We start from the raw sequence: 22623 nt of genomic DNA, 5'->3' as shown, positions 1-22623 counted from the left end.
ATGGTGGGGTACTCTGCTTACAAACACATATTCACAGTCCTTGAGTTCTTTGGGGATGTTGATCTTGGCTTGTCTGTGTCTGGAGGGTGAGATCGGAGCCAGGTTACCGACTTTTTGCGCAGCATGTCCAAGAAGGTGGTCGTCTCCTCCTGCTGTCCTCTGGCCTGTGGAACGAAATCCCTGGGAACTGTGAGTGGGGCTCCATAGAGGAGTTCAGTGGAGGATGCATAAAGGTCTTATTTCGCACTGTTCAGATGCCCAGTAGTGCCCATGGTAGCTCGTCAACCCAGTTGGGGCTCTAGTCTGGTCATGAGGGCGGACTTCAGGTGCCTATGGAAATGTTCCTCCATGCCGTTGGCTTGCAGGTGGCATGCTGTCATGTGGTGTAGCTGAGCACCCCACAGGTTGGCAATGTCAGTCCATGAACTGGAGATGAACTGTGCGCCTCGGTCACAAGTGATGTGTTGTGGCTGTCCGAATCTTGCAATCCAGGACGAGAGGAGTGCTTTGGCACAGGACCTGGTGGATGTGTCGGGCAGGGGGATTGCTTCTGGCCATCGGGTGAAGCGGTCGACCACTGTGAACAAGTAGTGTAAACCCTGAGAGACTGGCAAAGGTCCCACTATGTCCACGTGAATGTGGTCAAACCTGTGCTCCGTTGGCTCGAAAGGCTGTGTGGGGGACCTTGGTGTATCGCTGCATTTTGGCTGTTTGGCACTGCGTACACGCCTTGGCCCACCCCCGGACTTGTATCTGCAATCCATGCCAATGTCCTTGCTGGCCACCAGCCGGATCATAGTCCTGATGGATGGGTGTGCGCCAGCCCGTGGATGGAGTCAAAAACTCGTCGCCTCTATGCCGTTGGGATAATAGGATGAACCTGCCCGGTGGCCACGTCACACGGGAGGGTGGTAGTACCTGTACTGACTGGAATATCCTGAAGCCGAAGGCCTGTGACAGTGGTCCTGTACTGCGGGATCTCGTCGTCCTGCTGCTGTGGCTCTGCCAGTGCTGCGAAGTCTAGACCATTGACCAGGGAGTGGATGCTTGTCTTTGCCCGAGATGAGCTTGACGTCAGTGGTGTACTCTGAGATGCAAGACGAGTGGGCTGACCAGGGATCGGAGATTTTAGCCAGGGAGAAAGTTGGTTGTTTCCACAAATGCACGTGTGGATTTGCCGTCCTAGGTCAGGTCCTTCTTGCCGGACATTAAGATGAATAGAGGGCGCATCACTCAGGCAGCTGCTGGTATAAACCTGCAAAAAAAGTTTATCATCCCCACGAACTGCTGCAGACCTTTGGTCGTACTAGGCTTCGGGAAGCTGCGGATGGCCTCTACCTTATCGGGCACTGGTGTGGCCCTGTCCTTTGTAATCCTGTGGCACAAGAAATCGATGGTGTTCAGCCCAAACTGGCATTTGGCCAAGTTGATGTTGAGGCTGAACTCATGCAGGTGACTACAGAGATTTCTGAGGTGTTGAAGCAGTTCCTGTTGGGTCCTACTTGCCATGAGGATATCATCGAGGTAGACGTAGGGGCCATCCAGGTCTCGGCCCACTGCGTTCATCAGTCGCTGGAATGCCTGTGCCACATCTTTGAGCCCGAATGGCATCCTCAGGAACTCGAATAGCCCAAATGGAGTGATGATCGCCATCTTAGGGATGCACTGCGATCTGGTGATATTCTCGCACGAGGTCCACTTTTGAGAATACTGTTGCCCTGTGCAGATTTGCCGCAAAATCCTGGATGTGTGGCACGGGGTAACAGTCCGGGGTGGTGGCCTCGTTGAGTCGGTAATAGTTGCCACATGGTCTCCAGCCCCCAGTTGCTTTAGTCACCATGTGCAGGGGTGAGGCCCATGGGCTGTCTGACTGTTGAACAACACCCAACTCCTCGAACTTGCGGAACTCCTCCTTGGCCAGTCGGAGCTTCTCCAGTTGAAGTCATCACCCTTGCATGGAGAGGTGGGCCCTTGGTCAGGATGTGATGTCTGATGCCGTGTCAAGGCATCTCCGCTGTGAACTGAGGTGAAAGGATTGCCATGAATCCCATTAGCACCTTGGAGAACTTGTCCACCAAGCTGTGGATGGAGTCCACGTGCATTGCTGGAAATCTAATGCTCTTCAGTGCGATCGTCTGGTAGGTCTCAGTGTGGATGAGTCACTTACCCTTAAGGTCCACTAGGAGGCTGTGGGTTCGCAGGAAAGCCAGCATTAACTCCCACGAGAAGTGACTGTCCACAAACTGCAGCTCGCTCGGCCCTGAGTGCTATAGGTCTGTATACTGCTGTTGTTGGCAGCCCCAGTGTCCAACCCTATCAGAGGTATCACACTGACCTCTGCTCCTGTATCCACCAGGAAGCGTATGCCGGACGTACAGGTGGCTCTCTTGGTGGCCAGTTGTCGAGGCCATCAGCGACAGCTTGGCCTTGTCATTTCCATAGAACTTGCAGTGGGACTGGCATTGGCGGGCCTCGGTGCCCCATCTCTGGTGGTAGAAGCACCATCTGTCGCTGGACTCGCTCCTGCCTCTTGTCTGCTGTTCCTTGCTTGGGACTGCTCTGGTCTGATTGCGGGACTTCTTTACAAGCCCCACGGTAGCCAAGCATTTCTGTTTCCACAGAATGTCTGCCCGTGCTGCGACTCTCCAGGGGTCAGTGAAATCCGCATCCGTCAGGAGCAGTTGGATGTCTTCAGGCATCTGTTCCAGGATCACAAGCTCGAACATGATGGTGGGCTGCTCATCTCCCAGGAGGGCCAGCATCTCGTTGATGAGTGCTGACGGGGATCTGTCTCCAAGCCCATCCGAGTGGAGCAAGCGTGATCCTCACTCTCGCCCCGAGAGTCCGAACGTCTCAGTTAATAGCTCGTTGAAGGCAGTGTAAGTGCCTTATGATGGTGGCCTGTGGATAAAGTTGGCCACTCTGTCTGCAGTTTGTGGATTCAGGGTGCTGACCATATGGTAGTACCGGGTGGTCTCTGCTGTGATGCCCCGAATCTGGAATTGAGCCTCCGCCAGGTCGAACTGTCCAGAAGGTCAGGAGCTTCAGGCTGACTGCTGATTGCTGCTTTGTTCTCCATCACTAGGTTTAGATTCCTTCTAAACCGTTGAGGTCACCAATTGTAGCTGATCGCTACAATTCAACACCCACACACACTTTTCTATTGTTCAAGTTCCTGCTGTTTTTGCTGATTGACTGAGCCATCCAAATGAATAACAACAGCGAGCGGGAACATCCATGCATATGAATGCCCTTCTTCCCCAACCCGTTTCTGCTGAGTTAGCTGGACAGCTTGACCAACGCCATTTTAGGATGCTGCCCCATTTTCTACCCCCACTGGTTCGTTGTCCTGGGAGTCGCTTTAGCGATCTCTGTCTGCGTCTGCTGCTGCGCGATGTGCCAGCCTGATCTCCACAATTGCGGGCTGCCACAAGTTTAAAGCAGTTCAACGCAGCCTCAATCTGTTGGATCCCAGACGAGTCCCCACTTTTACACCTCAAACCACAACAACAGAAGATGTAATTCAAAAGGGTTAAATTTTAACTCTATTGTTAATAGCCATTAATAAATTTAATGTCTTAACCCAATCAAGTCCACTGTAAGTATCTATAGCAAATATACTGAATCATATCTTTATAAAGTGTGTATGTAAAAGAAACACCCAGACCATACAGTCTGTGCCCAATATTCAAAAAGAGAAAAATCCCCAAAACCCCCGAAGTCAGTCAAGTAAGTGTCCAAAAATACGTCCACTAAATTCAATCTCAAAGCTCAATGTCCAAATTCATTTCTTTAATGAATAACAAAAGGATGTTGTATTAAACACTGGAGAGAGAAATGACTGATGTTGCATTGCCATAAGTTTACAAATCCTTTTTCAAGACTTCCTTAGATGACTCCCCTCAGATCTCAAATTGTGGGTTTCTTTGACCATTCATTAACTTATGCAGCATGTGCCTTTCACACAGCTCTCCAGTTGGTCTCCGCCACTTCAACTGTCACTCCAAACGTTCCATTCTCCCTCTGTCTGCACAGCTCAACCCAGCTGCACCACATGTCACACAAGAGTTGCCAGCAGAATTCTATCTTTTATGATGACAGTCCAGAATCCAAAAGGTCAGTCCATGGTCCATAGTAATATGATATACTTAACCTTTGTCTGCTGCATGGCAAACTGAGTCACCCTGAACATTGCCCAGTGCCCCTAGCAATAGGAGAAAGAGAAGCAAAAGAGAGCCCCTTCAGAGTCATTGGGTGCTTTTAAGGTTCAGCACCTTGGTAGCTCTCCTGGGACCCAGGTGTGACTAGTGAGGCAAAGGTGCCTCCAGCACCTTTTAAGCTGAGGGGGTGGATAGTAAATTGCCAACCCAGTGATTTAAGGGGGATTCTGTCCCTGCGATGATGTGATAAGCGATGCGTCACACAAACTAGTCTCCCCTGTCCCCCCTCCCACCAGCTGTCAGTCTCCCTCCCACCATCAATCGTTCCCCCCCCCCCCCCCCAACCTGCAGCAGCCGACCCGTCTACCCCTGCGGCAGCTGACCCCTCTCCCACTGATCATGGCACCCCCTGCGACATAAACCTCACTCCCTCGATTGTCACCCCATCTCTCCTCCTCGTGGATTGTGACCCCCCCCCCCCAGTTTTCCACCCCAGGCCCTGGCAATGACCCCTCTCTCCCCCAATCACCACAGACACTTCAGCCAGGGTTTCCCTGTGACGCCAGTGCGTAAGCAGGGAGGGCAGGGACCCGGTTGTCTTTGGATGATGCTGACTGAGTCGGACCCTTTCAAGCTACCTTGTGAGTGGGGTGCTAACCAGGCAAATTGCTCGGTTAACCCCATTTTACAAGGCAGTTTGAAAGCACCTATTGAGTGACTGTGGATTTGCCTCCAGCACTTCACACAGGCTCCAGTTCAAACCATTGGTAACTCCAGCTCCAGATCCAAACCTCTGATACGATCAGGAAGCCTTAAGTACCCAAGGACCTTTGGGAGCCCTCTTGCGCTCAGCACCTTTTCAAGTCCTGGTTCCAATACCTATGAGGCATTCTCCAGCAGCCTGTGTGAGTCCAGGAATTTTTTAAAAAATCACCATCAACTGCTTTAACAGGCCATTTAAAGCAGATACAGAGCTGTTGGCATCAGAACCAGGCAGTAGAGCCCTGGAGGGCAGCACTCTATCTCTGCTTCCCACTCTGCCAGTCTGCACCAGCGGCAGTGCTTAAATACTACATTCACCAAGTGGTTCTGGTGAGATGTGGAGCACTTGTTGTGAGTAAGGAAACTGGTTTGGTAGGTCTCAAAAGCTAGGACTCAGAATGCAGTTTTGATGGGGAACTATTTTATTTACAGGAGGCAAGTGTGGGAAATGGTAACTGATACAGCAGCTGTGGGAAAGAAGTAGCGGACAATTAATAACGAACGTGGGGAAAATAGCATGGGAATAAAATACGCATGCGCACACACACAATATAAACTGGTACATACAATGATCAAGGAGAAATCACTATGAGGCCCCACCATCCCTTGACTCAATGCAGTCACGGCTCTATGCTACAAGGGGCACTAATTAAATGCTCCCAACCCTTTTAACAGTGCACATCTTGCCAACAGTTTCTCTAGCACCCTTTCACATTTCTAGGCCTGGAGTGAAGCAGGGTGGTCCCAAGCTGGTAGAGAGAGAACAAAGAGCACATGGCACCTTTATAGTGCTGGAGGTCCAGTCCAGATTATTTACAGGGAGACAATGCCTCAGAGCCAGGAGGGTTAATCCAATTGCAACAACCAATGACCCAAGGCCAAGTACTGGTAGGCTGGAGTAATTTACAATCCAGGTAATTTACATGGGTCCAACAGAAGGTGTGCATTAATGGGTGGGTTGGAACCAAATGTTGATTGGCAGCTGGTGTGTCCTCCAACTAGGTAGGGGGCAGTCCTGTCACATGATGGCCAGAACCTTTCCCAATATAGCACTGAAGTTAAACAAAATAGTTTGTTAGGATTCAGATTTATTGTCAGAGAACATAAATGACATCACATACAACCCAGAGATTCCTTTTTCCTGCAGGTGCTACAGATTACTATTAATTGGTGGTGCGAAAAAAAAACTGAAAAACAGCACAAATATGTAAACAGGTGCCAAAGAACAGTGCAAGGATTATTTTGCTTTCCACCCACTGTCTTTCCACACAAAACTACAGACGAAGAGACTTGAGGTTCAAGATTCTATTATGTACAAGAAGCACACAAAATCTTTTTCCTTTGTTTGCCCTGTAAAGGCACTCAGGGGTGCTACTGGTCCAGTGTCACTATCAAAATGCGAAAGAGGAGAAAAAGAGAATCTCTTCTAAGACATAGAATGTCCATGGATCTTGACACCTTCTCCTATGTTCCAGAAATTCTGTAGCCACATGGACTATTGTTGCGCCCAGCTGTGCATTCAAGCTTGAGGCATCCAACTCGATCTCCTCAGCTCCTCATTGCAAACCCCAAAGCGATTCAAGAGTGTCAGTGCCCGATGCCTTTTAGAATCCTGCTTGAAGTCAGTGCCCTCATAAATCCAGGTCCATTTATTTGGTTCCCAGAACACAGTTGCCAACAACTGAAAGCAAAAAGGATAGAGGAAACCAGAATAATATGCAAACCTGAGAGTAGAGTTACAGGGAATGATCAATTTAAATGGAATAAGAGCAACATTATTTTACTAGTGATGCACAGGTACTACAGATGACGAAATCTGGAGCAACAAACAATCTGCTGAAGGAACTCAGTGGGTTGAGCTGCATCAGTGGTCAGTGGGAGACAAAGAACAGTCAATATTTCAGGTCAGAACTGTGTACTAATGCAGAGGGGAGATATCTAGTATATTGTGGACAGAGCAGGAGGGATTGGGCAGGGGTCAGTGGGGATTAATGAGCCAGGGAGGGGTAAAGGATGATGGACAGGGGTTTCTGAAACCACAGAGGACAAGCAGTGAGGAAAAAAAAATCTAACTCCTGTGGAAGACAAAAAGAAATCTCTTCAAAGTTGGCATGCCAGACAGACTTCCGAATGGAGTACTATTTTGCTGGTGTAAAGTTTGTTCACTAGTCTTACAGTGGCAGGAAAGAAACTGTCCCTAAATCTGGTGTGTGTGTGCTTTCACACTCTTGAATGTTATTCCTGTTGTGAAGAGGGCAAAGAGAACAGGGCCGGAGTGGGGCGAGTCCTTTAATATGTCAGCTGCTTTTCCAAGGCATCAGGAGATATAGATGGAGTTAAGAGAGGGAAGGGAGATTTGTGTGATGGATGGAGCTGCATTCACAATTCTCTGCATTTTCCAGCATTCTTAGATAAAGCTGCTCCCACTCCAAATAATGATGCACCCTGACAGGATACTCCTGATAGGGTATCAGTAAAGGTTATTGAAGTATGCTGGGGAAATGCCAAATTTCCTCAACCTCCTAAGGAAGTAGAAATGCTGGTGCAGCTTCCTAGCCATCACATTGGCATGGTTGGTTCAGGAGAGGTCATTGGAGATATGTACTCCTAAGAACTTAAAGCTGCCTACTATCTCCACCTCGCATCTATTGAAGCAAACAGGGCAGTGAGCTTTATTCCTCTTCGTGATGTCAATGACCAGCCCCTTAGCCTTTGTGTCATTGAGGGAGAGGCTGTCGACCTGACACCAAGCTTGACCTGACCCTGTGTCGCCATATGTTTGTATCCTGCCCCATGGTCCATGTCCCATCTTTTTCTTTTTTTTCTTTGGCTTGGCTTCACGGACGAAGATTTATGGAAGGGGTAAATGTCCACGTCAGCTGCAGGCTCGTTTGTGGCTGACAAGTCCGATGCGGGACAGGCAGACACAGTTGCAGCGGTTGCAGGGGAAAATTGGTTGGTTGGGGTTGGGTGTTGGATTTTTCCTCCTTTGCCTTTTGTCAGTGAGGTATGTCCCATACCCCAAGTGAAAAAGCACGATACTCCCAGTCATGAAGTCCCAGTGGCGTCACTGCTGAGATGAATGTGGAATGAGTAGGTCACAGCAAAATGCAGGAGAAGGCATTCCGTTGCTGAGAAGAATCTGTATTGTGAAGGATTTCAACTGGTCTTCAGTCACTTCAGTTAGGTCTCATAATGTCATCAAATTATCTCTTTAATTCTACTTCCATTAAGATAGTTCCATGATGGAATCAGGTATTAAATAAAATCACAAAAAGCAACATACCAAAAAATCCAGAGATCTTTCTTCTAAGTAATATAAGAATTAAAGAATTAGGCCTTAAATTGGTTGAAGTGCAAAAAAGATTTATTATAATAGCCTTAGCTGTATCAAAAAAATGTTTAATGTCAACTTGGAAATCAGAAGAGAGCCTGAGAATACAGCAATGGTACATGGAAATGAATAAATGTATTCCATTGGAAAACATAACATATAATTTAAAAAATAAAGTCACATTATTTGAACAAATTTGGGATCCGTACATAGAACACCACAGAGAGGGCCTACCACAGACTTCCACCCCCTAAATGATAAAATGAGAAGACAAAATGATCTGACCCAGTGTGTAAAAGTAGATGACACAATTTTCTTGTTTATTTTCATTGTGTAATGACATTGTTTAATGGTTTTATTGTATTGTATATGTTGAACGTTTAATGGGGTTGTAGGGGGGTGGGAAGGAGGGAGGGAAGGTAGGGGGAATAAAAGGGGAGAAAATGCCACTGTGTATATTTAAGAGGGAAATGCTTGTATGTATTTTGATTGATATGGTTCATAGAGTGAAAATTTTTTTTAAAAAGATTGTTCCATGATGGCTGTAGGGAGAGGCTTTTTGCTCCAATTAATTCAGGCAATAAAAGTTATATGGGAGGTGAAGCCATTTGACCTGCCCCTTGCATTGAGATAGTTTTGAAGAGCTAAAATGGAACACAACATGTACAAACCAGTGTGTTGTTACCCAGAAATGACAACTATTCCAGCTAAATCAAAATTAGATTGGATAGCCTCTAAGAATATAAATGCCATGCAATCTAATTCTATACTCCTTCCTCTCCCCTCCCCTTTCACTATTGTTCAATAATATTGGATCATTTTAGACCATATTTTATCAATTTTAGATTATAGTTGATGTTTCCATTTTCAGATTTTGATTAAAAAAACTTTTGTCTCTTGCTTCATATTAAAGCAATTCTCTTTTAACTGACGTCTCTCGAGCCACTTAATGACTCCTGCCCTGATCCAACCTTGTTGCCTCCTTCTGTGTTTTTTAATGAAGTGTTAACTCTCTCATTTCTTATTGTCCTGAAAGGTCATCAACCAGAAACATTTATTCTCTTACTCTGTCAACATTCGATGTCTGACCTTCTGCATGTTAGAGCAATTCATCCTTTCATTTCCCACTTCCAGCATCTGCAGACATTTATCTCATTTCCACATTGGGCAGTGTATTTACCAAATGAATCCCTGGTTTAAGAGTCTTATATTCTTCAGTACATGTTGCAGGTTGGAGTAGTGAGAAGATTATTTTATGTCAACTAATATTTTATTTATCATTTTAAAACTATTCATGCATTTTGAAAAGTGTGGCCCGTAACATCTTATGACACAAGTGCATTCAATAACATTTTGAGTATCTGCAGCAGGAGCTATGTGTCAGAATGAGGAATAATTAATCTCATTGGTTGCTTGAAACATAAGAGATTCATATAATTGTTTCCACAAACCAGTCAGTATTGGAGTCATTTCTATCAATTGTATTCATAATGAATGAGTGAAAAAACAATGGGTCAGCATTTGTTGCCATCAGCAATTTTTTCTGTTTACTACTGAACTCTGTGGGAAGCATGCACTGATTTACTTACTGATGCACCATCAATGACTCAAAAGATTGAAGGTGAGCAAAACTGACAGGCTTTTATTCACAATACAATGAAGGCACATCCCTGCTAGTCGACTGTCCTGAACTGAGGAGGGGGCTGAGGGACAGTCACCTTTATTCAGGAGCCTGTGGGAGTGGCCACAGGTACAGTCAGCCAATGGGGGTGCCCAGGCAGATAAATATATACATAGTGGTTTACCATACTTATATTTGGCGGGTGGATAAAAAATTGGCTTGTAGAAAGAAAGCAGAGAGTAGTAGGGGAAGGAAGGTATTCTGTCTGAATATCAGTGACTGGGTGATCAATCCATTCCTAGATATCAACATGATGAAATAGGAATGGTGGAGGAAGAATTGATTTCCCTCCAAAATGACATTGAGCTGAGGCCAAAGTTCAAAAAAATCATATCAAGATTTTTTGTTACAAAAAAACATTTCTGACCGCTACCCTGCACTGTGAAACAAAATCAAGATGTACTTTGTTGCCTTCCCAACATCATATTTAGTAGAGTTGAGGGTTCAGTGCAGTCATCCAGCATCTTTCCAAGCAAAGAAACAAACTGAAAATGACTGAATACGGGAATCTAAGACTTCTTAGTGGCTTCTAGCCTGATGTTGAGAATCTGATATTGCTGCACCAAGCACATCCATCCCATTAAAACTGTGAAGACAATGTAGTTATACGTGAGATGTAAATTTACCCTTTCATATTGCTAAATAAATTGGTTTACTATGTTTTATTTGTGAAATATATATGCTTGTTTATAGTGTTAGATTAGTTGTTTTAAATTTACAGTAGACTTAATACGAAGAAAGAGGTTCATTGTATGTGTGTGTGAATGGCAGGTGGGGTTGCTAAGGATGTGGCCTGGGAGCTAAGGGGGAGGCAACCCAAAAAAGTTTGGGAACACTGCTTTACACAGATATCGGTAGCACATTCTAAATCAATGGGTGAGAAACAGATAGCTTACCCATCTGGTCTGGAGTCAGGCAGGCCCCCTCTCCAGTCTTATTTGTACACTACATAGAGCCCTTTGCTGAATCCATCAGGAAGGAGTGGTGTTGCTAGGCAGTGGAGGCACTCAAGTCAAAGCCTCCCTGTACATGGACAACATTGCCATCTTCTGTTCAGACACACAATCGGTCTGCAGACTGATCAGCATATGTGGCCATTTTGAGACTCCAACTGGCCACGGTAAACCTGAAGAAGGGTGAGACAATGTTCTTTGGTAACTGATCTGACTGGTTCACCATCACCTTCATAGTCAGAATCGACTACCTAAATGTGTTGTGATCTGGTTTGGAGGAGCTAAGGTATGCAACAAAAATTGTCAGAGCAGATCGCAAAGATCCACCAGAGATTGGATCTGTGGATGTGATACTCCCTCTCAATAACAGGTAAGAACTTGGTCATCAGGTGTGAGGTGCTCTCAGTACTTTCGTACGTGGTGCAGGTGTGGCCCAACCACCACACCTCCACACTGGCAGTCAGTCTCCAGATCAGTCTTCCAGTTCATATTGGGGTCCAAGATGGAAAGGGTCTGAAGGGTCAGGGTGTACAAGTTGCCAGACAATGGGTGCAAAGGTGTACCAAACTTGACCCATATTCTGATTAGCACCTTCATGTGTGCCTGGATCAAGCTGTGTGTAGAACCAAAGTATATATGCACCAAGTTCTGCTATGTGCTGAGGTTTTACATGTCCTCAGTGTTGCAAAGGATGGGACTGGCTCCATTGCCACGCAGTGTCCCAGTCAGCCGGATTTTAACACACCATCTACCCTTCATGGAAAAGGTTTTCCAGACAAACACCTTTGACTATAAGGCCATCAGGCAGTCAACTAAAAATGTCCTGCAGACACTGAGATAAGGATTCTATGGACACAGAGGGGTGGTTCCCAGACCAGACTGTCAGTGGTTTTCCACCTTTTTTCCCCAGTCACCTTAAGTAATCCCTCACTAACCACAGAACATCTGGCTTGTGGTCAGAGGACCCCTCCCAGTCAGATCCTTCCTGTACAACTAGAACACCATCCACAATGCGCTTTGTCCCTGAGATTACTGCCATACAGTGGAGACAGTCGGCCACCTCTTTGCAGAATGCAGATTCACTGAGGAGAAGGATGCAAGTATCCTTGTCATGGTTCATTCCCAACAGCAGCATGTCAGAGGACTCTGATTTACAGGCTGTTCCCAGGAATGCACAAAGAGTTAGACTTCCAGAACTAATGGAAGACCATCAACTCGGGGCAACTCGCACTTTGGTCTGCCCAAACCCTGTCGGTCTTTCAGCATGTGGAGATGTCAGTGAGGGAATGCTGCCAAATGGCACATTCTAAGCTGTAGGATGCACTAAGGCTTGGTCCAGCTAACACAAGGGTGCTGTGGAAAAGGACCACAGCCTAGAGTCCTTCCATTATTGGGCATTGAGAGGCTGAGACCAAGGAGAAGCCCTTGAAACAACAGTGACAGAGGTGAATGTAACGACAAGATGCCACAGTGGTGACAATGGTGTAAATAGAGATGAATGTAACAATGTACAGTGATAAGAAATTAAAGGTGGGAAGAGAATTTGAATGGTTTTCCTTTTGTAAATAGGTAATAAAGTCTATTTTTGGTTTTAAAAAAATCACTACGTGTGCTCTGAGTGTCTTGAAATTTGCAAGGGGAAATAACAGAAATTGTTAGTGTTTCCCATTAAATTCCAATCCAGTGGAGCATGTACACTAGACCTATATTTCAAACTTTGCACATTGCATTTCACTTCTGAAATTCAGCTACAATATTGCACTTTTAACATGTGATTAAGGGTGAGATTTGAACGCATGTCTTCTGCAGCAACATAAAGAAAGGAAAATGTGAAAATGAACATTGATGATAGAAAATATTTTCACGGTATTTATACATGTAAATGAATCCTCATAGTGAAAATAAATATCCCTGTAAATTGTTATTAGGTCTCCTAAGTTCAATAAACATCAGAAACTCATAAAATGTTGCTGATAGCCCCCCTGTTGAACATCAAATAACTGTAATCTTCCTTGGCAGGGAAAACATAAAACATAGCTGAAAATCTATACACCATCTGGTGACGCAGATGTGAACAGTATTTTACATGTCAGAATATCTCTGGCCTGCCTTTTATCAATTGCTTTTTTTTGTTCTACTTTATATCAAGATGATATTTGTACATTGTATGTATTGCATTCCTCAGAGATGATTGTGAGGTTTGCCTCCAATTAATGAAATGTGATCTTTTGTCATTGAGCTATTGGGAAATGCAGCAGACATTTATTGCACATGAGAACCAGCAAAAATAAGGAAATGAATGGCCAGTAAATATGGGCATTAGTTTTGAATGAAGGAGAAACTTCAATAAAGTATAAGTTTTTCCCCAAAAAACTCCTGACTTCACTGCAGTATCTTCTATGTCTGCAGGAACAATTACAAAACAAGAGCAAATAAATAAATGGCAACACTGCCAGAAGCAAGTTTTGCTACTTGGTTCAGCTGGGAGTCGGAGGAGGAGCTTGGAGAGAGTCGGGCTGTGAATCAGAGAAGGAGGAGCTTGCTGAAAGTGACAGGGTTAATTGGTCAAGGGGCCAATAAAAGGAGTGAAAGGGGAGGGAGTGGCCAGCGAGGAGTGGCTCAGTGAGTGAGTGGAGCAGTGAAGGAGTGAGACTTCCTGGCTTTGGCTTATCAGGCTTCGGCGAAAGCAGGCAAGGAGAAAAGTTATTTGCCTTCATATTCAGAGTCATGCCAATAGGGATAGTGCTCTGTACTGGGTATCAGATGTGGGAACAATGGGTGACCTCCACCCTCCCAAATGGCCACATCTGCACCAGGTGTACCGAGATGCAGTTACTAAGGGAGCGAATTAGGGATACGGAGTTGCAGATTAATGACCTGCGGCTTGTAAGGGAGAGTGAGGAGTTAATCGACTCAACTTTCAGGGCGATAAATACTCCAGAACCCGTGTCAGGTAAGTGGGAAACCATCAGGGGGGGAAAGAAAAAAGAGAGAAAAACGGAGAGCACATCAGTGACTATCCCACTCAGCAACAGTTATGTTGTGTTGGATTCTGTTGAGGGAGATGACCGGACAGAAGATGGCCACGGGCATCAGGTCAATGGCAATGAGCCTGGCAGAGTGGTAGGGGGAACAATGTGCTGGCAAGCAGATTTGCTAGAGCTGTGGGGGAAGGTTTAAACTAGTTTAGCAGGGGGGTGGGGAACAGAGTGTGAGAGCAGTGTCCAGGGAGTATGGCCACCTAGATAGGAATAAAAAAGATAACAAAGGTAGGATGGAGATTAGGGTAGAAGGTAAAAAAGAGAATATATGTGAGGGTCATTCTCTGAGATGCATATATTTTAATGCAAGAAGCATAGTGAACAAGGTAGATGAGCTGAGAGCATGGATAGATACTTGGGGTCACGATATTGTGGCAATTAGTGAGACCTGGCTACAGAAGGAGCAGGACTGGCAACTTAATATTCCAGGATACATTTGTATTAGATGTGATAGATCAGGGGGTAAAAAAGGAGGAGGAGTTCCTCTGCTTGTTAAGGAGGACATTACTGCCGTGAGGTGGCAGGATGGTATGGAGGGATCGACCAGTGAAGCTGTTTGGGTGGAATTGAGGGGTGGAGGAGGCAAGAGGGTGCTAATAGGGGTGTATTACAGACCACCAAATGGGCCAAGAAAATTAGAGGAAGAAATTTGTAGGGAGACAATGTATATGTGTGAAAATCATAAGGTAGTGATCATGGGAGATTTTAACATCCCACACATTGATTGGGATACCCATACGGTTGGAGGGCTGGATGGGCTGGAGTTCGTTAAATGTGCTCAGGATTGTTTTCTAAATCAGTTAGTAGAAGAACCGACTCGGGTCGGTGTAATACTGGATCTCCTGTTAGGGAACGAGCTAGGTCAGGTAGCGGACATTATTGTTGGAGAACCAATTGGGTCTAGTGATCATAATTCTGTTAGTTTTAGGGTAGTTTTAGGGAAGAGCAAGGAGAGGCCTAAAGTTGAGGTTCTGGATTGGAAAAAGAGCAAATTTCGAAGGAATAAGAAGGGATTTGGGGAGTATTGAGTGGGACAGGATATTTTCAGGTAAGGATGTTAATGAAAAATGGAGGATATTCAAAAAAGAAATTTTGAGGGTACAGAGTAGTTATGTCCCAGAGAGGATCAAAGGAAAGGCTGGAAGTCATAGGGAGGCTTGGTTTTCGAGGAATATTAGAAATTTGGTTAGGAGAAAAAGGGAGGTGTACAAGAGGTATAAAGAGCAGGGAGCTGAGAAGTTGAAGAAGGACTACAAGGAGTGTAGAAGGAATCTTAAGAAAGAAATTAGAAAGGCCAAAAGAAGTCATGAAGAGGCTTTGGCTGACAGAGTAAAAATAAATCCAAAGGGTTTCTATAAGTACAATAAAAATAAAAGATTAGTGAGAGATAAAATTGGACCCCTTGTAGAAAGCGAGGGTAGGCTGAGTGAAAAGTCTGAGGAAATGGGGAAATTTTGAATGATTTCTTTGCCTCGGTATTCACTAAGGAAAAAAATGTTGAACCAGTTGAAGTAAAGAAAAATAGTGGGGAGGTCATGAAGCATATAAGGATAACCGAGGAGGTAGTGATGGCTGTGTTAAAAAAGATAAAGGTGGATAAATCTCCCGGACCGCACAAAATATTCCCTAGGACACTCAGGGAGGCTAGTGGACAGTTAGTGGGGCCATTAACAGAGATATTTAGGATGTCACTGGCCACAGGGGTGGTGCCAAAGGATTGGAGGGTGGTGCATGTGGGTCCTCCGTTTAAGAAGGGGTCCAAATGCAAACCTGGGAATTATAGGCCTGTAAGTCTGACGTCTGTGGTGGGCAAGTTGATGGAAAGTGTTCTGAGGGATGCTGTTTACAAATTTTTGGAGGTACAGGGATTGATAAGGAGTAATCAGCATGGTTTTGTCAGGGGTAGATCATGCTTGACAAACCTGATTGAGTTCTTCGAGGGGGTTACAAAAAAGGTTGATGAAGGGAAAGCTGTGGATGTTGTCTATTTGGACTTTAGTAAAGCTTTTGACAAAGTTCCCCACAGGAGGATAGGAAAAAAGTTGGAGGCACTAAGTATAAATAAAGAGGTAGTGAAATGGATTCAGCAGTGCTTGGAAGGGAGGTGTCAGAGAGTAGTGGAAGAAAATTGTTTGTCCAATTGGAGGCCGGTGACTAGTGGAGTTCCTCAGGGTTCGGTCCTGGGTCCACTATTATTTGTTATATATATTAACGATCTGGATGTAGGGGTGGAGAATTGGATAAGCAAGTTTGCGGATGACACAAAGATTGGTGGTGTTGTGGACAGTGAGGTAGATTACCGTAGATTAAAAGGTGATTTAGGAAGGCTGGAGGTGTGGGCTGAGAAATGGCTGATGGAATTTAATAGATAAATGTGAGGTGCTACATCTTGGAAAGGCAAATTTAAATAGGTCATATACATTGAATGGTAGACAATTGAGGAGTGCAGAGCAACAAAGGGATTTAGGAGTTATGGTAAATAGAGTACCCTCAAGGCTGATACTCAGGTAGATGGTGTGAAGAAGGCATTTGGAATGTTGGCCTTCATAAATCGGAGTATTGAATTCAAGAGTAGGGAGGTTATGATGAAATTGTACAAGGCATTGGTGAGGCCCAATTTGGTGTACTGTGTACAGTTTTGGTCACCAAATTATAGGAAAGATATAAACAAAATAGAGAGAGTGCAGAGAAGGTTTACGAGAATGTTGACAGGATTTCAGGGTCTGAGTTACAGGGAAAGGTTGTGCAGACTGGGGCTTTGAGAGGGGACTTGATAGAGGTGTTTAAGATTTTAAAAGGGACAGACAGAGTAAATGTGGATAGGCTTTTTCAATTAAGAAAGGGGGAGATTCAAACTAGATGACATGGTTAAGATTGAAGGGGGAAAATTATAAGGGGAACATGAGGGGAAATTTCTTTACGCAGAGGGTGGTGGGGATGTGGAATGAGCTTCTGGCAGATGTGATCGAGGTGGGATCATTGGTTACATTTAAGGAAAGACTGGATCGTTACATGGATAGGAGGGGACTAGAGGGGTATGGACCGGGTGCTGGTCAGTGGGACTAGCAGGGTGGGAATTTGCTACGGCATGGACTAGTAGGGCCGAACTGGCCTGTTCTGTGCTGTAAGTGGTTATATGGTTATGGTTATATGGTTATATGGTTAAAAAGAAAAGGAAAAATGCAGTAGTTATTGGGGACTCCATTGTCAGGGATACGGACAGGAGGTTCTGTGAGCCAGATAAGTATACCCGCATGGTGTGCTGCCTCCCTGGTGCAAGGGTACGAGATATCACAAATTTGGTCCAAAATATTCTGAGAGGAGAGGGAGAGCAGCCTGATGTCTTGGTACATGTGGGTACAAACGACATTGACAAGAAAAGGGAGGAGGTAATGAAAAGGGATTACAGTGAGCTGGGACGAAAGCTGAAAGACAGGAACGCTAGGGTGGTGATCTCGGGATTACTACCTGTTCCAAATGCAAGTGATGAAAAGAATGTAAGGATAAGGAAAATGAATGTGTGGCTGAGGTGCTGGTGTACAAGGCAAGGATTTGGCTTCTTGGATCATTGGGATCTCTTTTGGGGAAGGCATGAACTTTACAAGAGACAGGTTGCACCTAAATCCAAAAGGTGTCAACATTTTGGCAAGAATGTTTGGTACAGCAGTGGGCAAGGTTTAAACTAATTTGGCAGGGGTATGGGAACCAGAGTGATAGGGAAAAGGGTAGGGAAGATAAAGTAATGGCCAGGAAAAGTAAAATAGGAAAAGTAATGTTGGGAAGAGAAAGTAAAAATTCAGATGCTGCAAATTCGGGTCAATAATAGTGTTAAGAAAGTTACAAAGAAAAATAGTGGGCAGAAAAATCAAAAGAAAAGGTTACAGAAGTCACTAGATATTAAAAGGACAAAGAGCATAAGGGCACTTTATCTGAATGCCTGCAGTATTAGAAATAAGGTTAGTGAACTTGAAGCGCAAATCGGTACCCATGCCTATGATTTGGTAGCCATCACAGAAACATGGCTACAAGGTGACCCTAAATGGGAATTAAACTTGCAAAGGTATCAGGTGGTGCAAAGAGATAGACAGGATGGTAAGGGAGGTGTTGTTGCACTCTTAATCAAAGATGAGCTCCAGGCAGTAGTGAGGAATGATATAAGATCAAAAGAGCATAATGTTGAGTCCATTTGGGTAGAGATAAAGAATAACAAAGGGAAAAAATTATTGGTGGGTGTTATCTATCACCCACCACATAACAATCGTTTAGTGGCACAGGAAATAAATAGAGAGATAAGTGAGGGATGTAATAATGATACGGCAGTAGTCATGGGGAACTTTAACTTACACATAGATTGGGAAAATCAAGTTGGTCGTGGGAGTCTGGAAGAGGACTTCATAGAATGCATCCGCGATAACTTAAGGAACCCACAAGAGAAAATGCTCTCCTGGATCTAGTGTTGTGCAATGAGATAGGTAGAGTAAATGATGTAATAGTCAGAGACCATCTGGGAAATAGCGATCATAATATGATTGAATTTCTCATTCAGATGGAAGGGGAAATAGTTAGATCTAAAACTAATATATTATGCTTAAACAGGGGTGACTACCATAGGATGAGGGAGGAATTGGGCAGAGTGGACTGGGAGCACAGGCTAATTGATGAAACAGTTGAGGAACAATGGAAGAATTTCAAAGAAATATTTTGTAGTGCTCAACAAAAATATATTCCGGTCAGGAAAAAGGGCAGCAAGGGAGGGAAAAATCAACCGTGGTTAACAAAGGAAATAAAGGAGAGTATAAAATTGAAGGCGCAGGTGTACAAAGCTGCAAAGAGCAGTGGGAAACTGGAAGATTGGGAAAACTTTAAGAGACAACAAGAGGTTACAAAGCGGGTAATAAGAAATGGGAAAAAGGATTATGAAAGTAAATTGGCACAAAATATAAAAACAGAAAGCAAAAAAATTTATAAATATATAAAACGGAAGAGGGTGGCCAGAGTTAACATAGGACCCTTGGAGGATGAGAAAGGAAAACTCATAGCAAAAAATGAGGAAATGGCCGAGGCATTAAACAAATATTTTGTGTCAGTCTTCACGGTGGAAGACACGTCCAGCATGCCCAAGTGCGGAGTTAAGGATGCGAATGTTGGGGAGGGCCTTGATAAAATAGTTGTTACAAAGGAAGTAGTGATGGAGAAACTAATGGGACTAAAGCCAGACAAATCACCTGGTCCTGATGATATGCATCCAAGGGTTCTGAAGGAAATGGCAGAAGTTATATACCAAAATTGCTTGGATTCTGGGCAGGTCCCGGCAGACTGGAAGACAGCAAATGTCACGCCACTTTTTAAGAAGGAATGTAGGCAGAAGACTGGAAATTATCGGCCAATTAGCTTGACGTCTGTAGTTGGAAAAATGCTTGAAATCCGTCATTAAAGATGAAATAGTGAAACTTTAGAATGTAAGGCAGACGCAGCATGGTTTTAGAAAGGGAAGATCTTGTTTGACAAACTTGTTAGGATATAATGGGTGCGGTGGATAGAGGGGAACAGGTTGATGTTGTATATTTGGATTTCAAGAAAGCATTTGATAAGGTGCCGCACAAGAGACTTATCAGTAAGTTACAGGAAAGTGGAGTCCGGGGAAGTATATTGGCCTGGATTGAAAATTGGTTGTCTGACAGGAGGCAGAGAGTTGGGATAAGTGGGAGTTTTTCAGGTTGGCAGAGAGTGGTAAGTGGGGTGCCACAGGGGTCGGTGTTAGGCCCACACTGTTCATAATTTACATTGATGACTTGGAGGAGGGGACAAAATGTGGTGTAGCCAAGTTTGCGGATGACACCAAATTGAGTGGAAGAGCAAATTGTAATGAGGATGTGGAGAGTCTGCAGAGGGATATAGTTAAGCTGGATGAGTGGGCAAAGGTCTGGCAGATGGAGTACAATGTTAGTAAGTGTGAGGTTATCCACTTTGGCAAGAAAAATAAAAGAGCTGAATATTATTTAAAGGGTGAAAAACTACAGCATGCTGTTGTGCAGAGGGACTTGGGAGTCTTGTGCATGAATCGCAAAAAGTTAGGTTGCAGGTGCAGCAGGTTATTAAGAAGGCAAATGGAATGTTGGCCTTCATCGCTAGAGGAATGGAATTCAGGAGTAGGGAGGTAATGTTGCAACTGTATAAGGTACTGGTGAGACCGCACCTGGAGTACTGTGTCCAGTTCTGGTCTCCATATTTGAGGAAGGTTATACTGGCTTTGGAGACAGTCCAGAGGAGGTTCACTAGGTTGATCCCTAGGATGAAGTGGTTGACGTGATGAAAGATTAAATCAACTAGGATTGTATTCGCTCGAGTTCAGAAGAATGAGAGGAGATCTTATAGAAACATATAGGATTATGAAGGGTATGGATAGGATAGATATAGGAAGATTTTTTGAGCTGGAAACTAAATCCAGAGGACACAGTCTCAAGATTCGGGGGAGTAGATTTAGGACAGAGATGAGGAAAAATAGTTTTTCCCAGAGAGTAGTGAATGTTTGGAATTCTCTAACCAGGAAAGTGGTTGAGGCTGCCTCATTAAACATATTTAAAATTCGGTTAGATAAATTTTTACATGATAGAGGAATTAGGGGATATGGGGAGAAGGTAGGTAGGTGGTCATAAATTAGATCAGCCATGATCGTATTGAATGGCGGAGCAGGCTCAATGGGCCATTTTTGGCCTTCTCCTGTTCCTACTTCCTATGATCCTATAACTGCTGCAATGGCAGGGCTACAGCTGGTGCAGACCCAGAGTGACCGGGAAGCAGAGAGACAGTGCACCTTCACAGGGATCTACCACCAGTCCAACCACCAATGGCTCCACACAGGGTGTTAACGGACTGTTAAAGGACCCAACAGGTGTTTAATTTTTATATCTTGTGACTGTGAGGTCTGGGCCTAAAATGGTGGCCTTGAGGGTTTTTAGACTCCTAGGAAGCAGAGGATTGAGCACAGAGAATATCCCCCATTTGAAATAAGGAAGCAGAGGAGATTAACCTAAAGGATAGTGACCACAGCAATGGTGACCAGCGAGAGGTTTTACAGGTGAAGAAAATGCAGGTGGCAGGTTGTTGGTGACTTGAGGCGAGGAACCCATACAGGTTGCAGCCTGTTGGTGACCTGTGGTCAAAGGATTCACACCAGGCTAAGGAGTGCTGGAGATTGGTTCAAGACTGGCTGATGTAATACCAGGAATAGGAATAGGGTGCAAGAGAGTGCCAAGGGCAGTAAGTGGTCCTGAGCGGCCTCAGGTGCTGAAGGCTTCCTGATTATATTGAAGGTTTGGATCTGGAACCTGGGTTTCTAATAGTTTGGAGTGAAGTGTGTATGACTGTGGAGGTGAATATATGGACACTCAGTGACTGAAAGGACTCCCTTTTACTTCTCTTTTTCTGACTGAAAGGGAAACTGGGCAGACTAAATGCAATTTCATGTAATATTACATCTGTTTTATTCTTTTTTCTTTCTTTGGCTTGGCTTCGCGGACGAAGATTTATGGAGGGGTAAATGTCCACGTCAGCTGCAGGCTCGTTTGTGGCTGACATGTCCGATGCGGGACAGGCAGACACGGTTGCAGCGGTTGCAGGGGAAAATTTGTTGGTTGGGGTTGGGTGTTGGGTTTTTCCTCTTTGTCTTTTGTCAGTGAGGTGGGCTCTGCGGTCTTCTTCAAAGGAGGTTGCTGCCCGCCGAACTGTGAGGCGCCAAGATGCACAGTTTGAGGCGATATCAGCCCACTGGCGGTGGTCAATGTGGCAGGCACCAAGAGATTTCTTTAGGCAGTCCTTGTACCTCTTCTTTGGTGCACCTCTGACATGATGGCCAGTGGAGAGCTCGCCATATAACACGATCTTGGGAAGGCGATGGTCCTCCAATCTGGAGACGTGACCTACCCAACGCAGTTGGATCTTCAACAGCGTGGATTCGATGCTGTCGGCCTCTGCCATCTCGAGTACTTCGATGTTAGGGATGAAGTTGCTCCAATGAATGTTGAGGATGGAGCGGAGACAACGCTGGTGGAAACGTTCTAGGAGCCGTAGGTGATGCCGGTAGAGGACCCATGATTCGGAGCTGAACAGGAGTGTGGGTATGACAACGGCTCTGAATACGCTTATCTTTGTGAGGTTTTTCAGTTGGTTGTTTTTCCAGACTCTTTTGTGTAGTCTTCCAAAGGCGCTATTTGCCTTGGCGAGTCTGTTGTCTATCTAGTTGTCGATCCTTGCATCCGATGAAATGGTGCAGCCGTGATAGGTAAACTGGTTGACCGTTTTGAGTTTTGTGTGCCCGATGGAGATGTGGGGGGGCTGGTAGTCATGGTGGGGAGCTGGCTGATGGAGGACCTCAGTTTTCTTCAGGCTGACTTCCAGGCCAAACATTTTGGCAGTTTCCGCAAAACAGGACGTCAAGTGCTGAAGAGCTGGCTCTGAATGGGCAACTAAAGCGGCATCATCTGCAAAGAGTAGTTCACGGACAAGTTTCTCTTGTGTCTTGGTGTGAGCTTGCAGGCGCCTCAGATTGAAGAGACTGCCATCCATGCGGTACCGGATGTAAACAGCGTCTTCATTGTTGATCTGTTAAAAACTTGACTTGAGAACTAAGAAGCACAAGTACTCCTATATAAAGTAAGCTACCTACACATCATTAAGTATTACATTAGATAGT

At 44.9% G+C, this 22623-nt stretch overlaps 1 protein-coding gene and 1 pseudogene across 8 annotated transcripts in view; one reads left to right on the top strand and one right to left on the bottom strand.

Annotated features, from left to right (window-relative positions):
* The window catches only part of LOC138751556 (retinoic acid receptor beta), a 942630-nt gene that overhangs the window by 645349 nt on the left and 274658 nt on the right, over positions 1-22623 (bottom strand). The window lies entirely within an intron of this gene.
* LOC138760082 (tigger transposable element-derived protein 1-like) overlaps positions 2770-22623 on the top strand; it is a 53006-nt pseudogene continuing 33152 nt past the window's right edge.

Source organism: Narcine bancroftii, chromosome 1 (genome assembly GCF_036971445.1).
Source record: "Narcine bancroftii isolate sNarBan1 chromosome 1, sNarBan1.hap1, whole genome shotgun sequence".
Classification (NCBI taxonomy): Eukaryota; Metazoa; Chordata; class Chondrichthyes; order Torpediniformes; family Narcinidae; genus Narcine; species Narcine bancroftii.
Note: the sequence above shows the minus strand (reverse complement) of the source record. Positions and strands in the feature narration are given on the sequence as shown.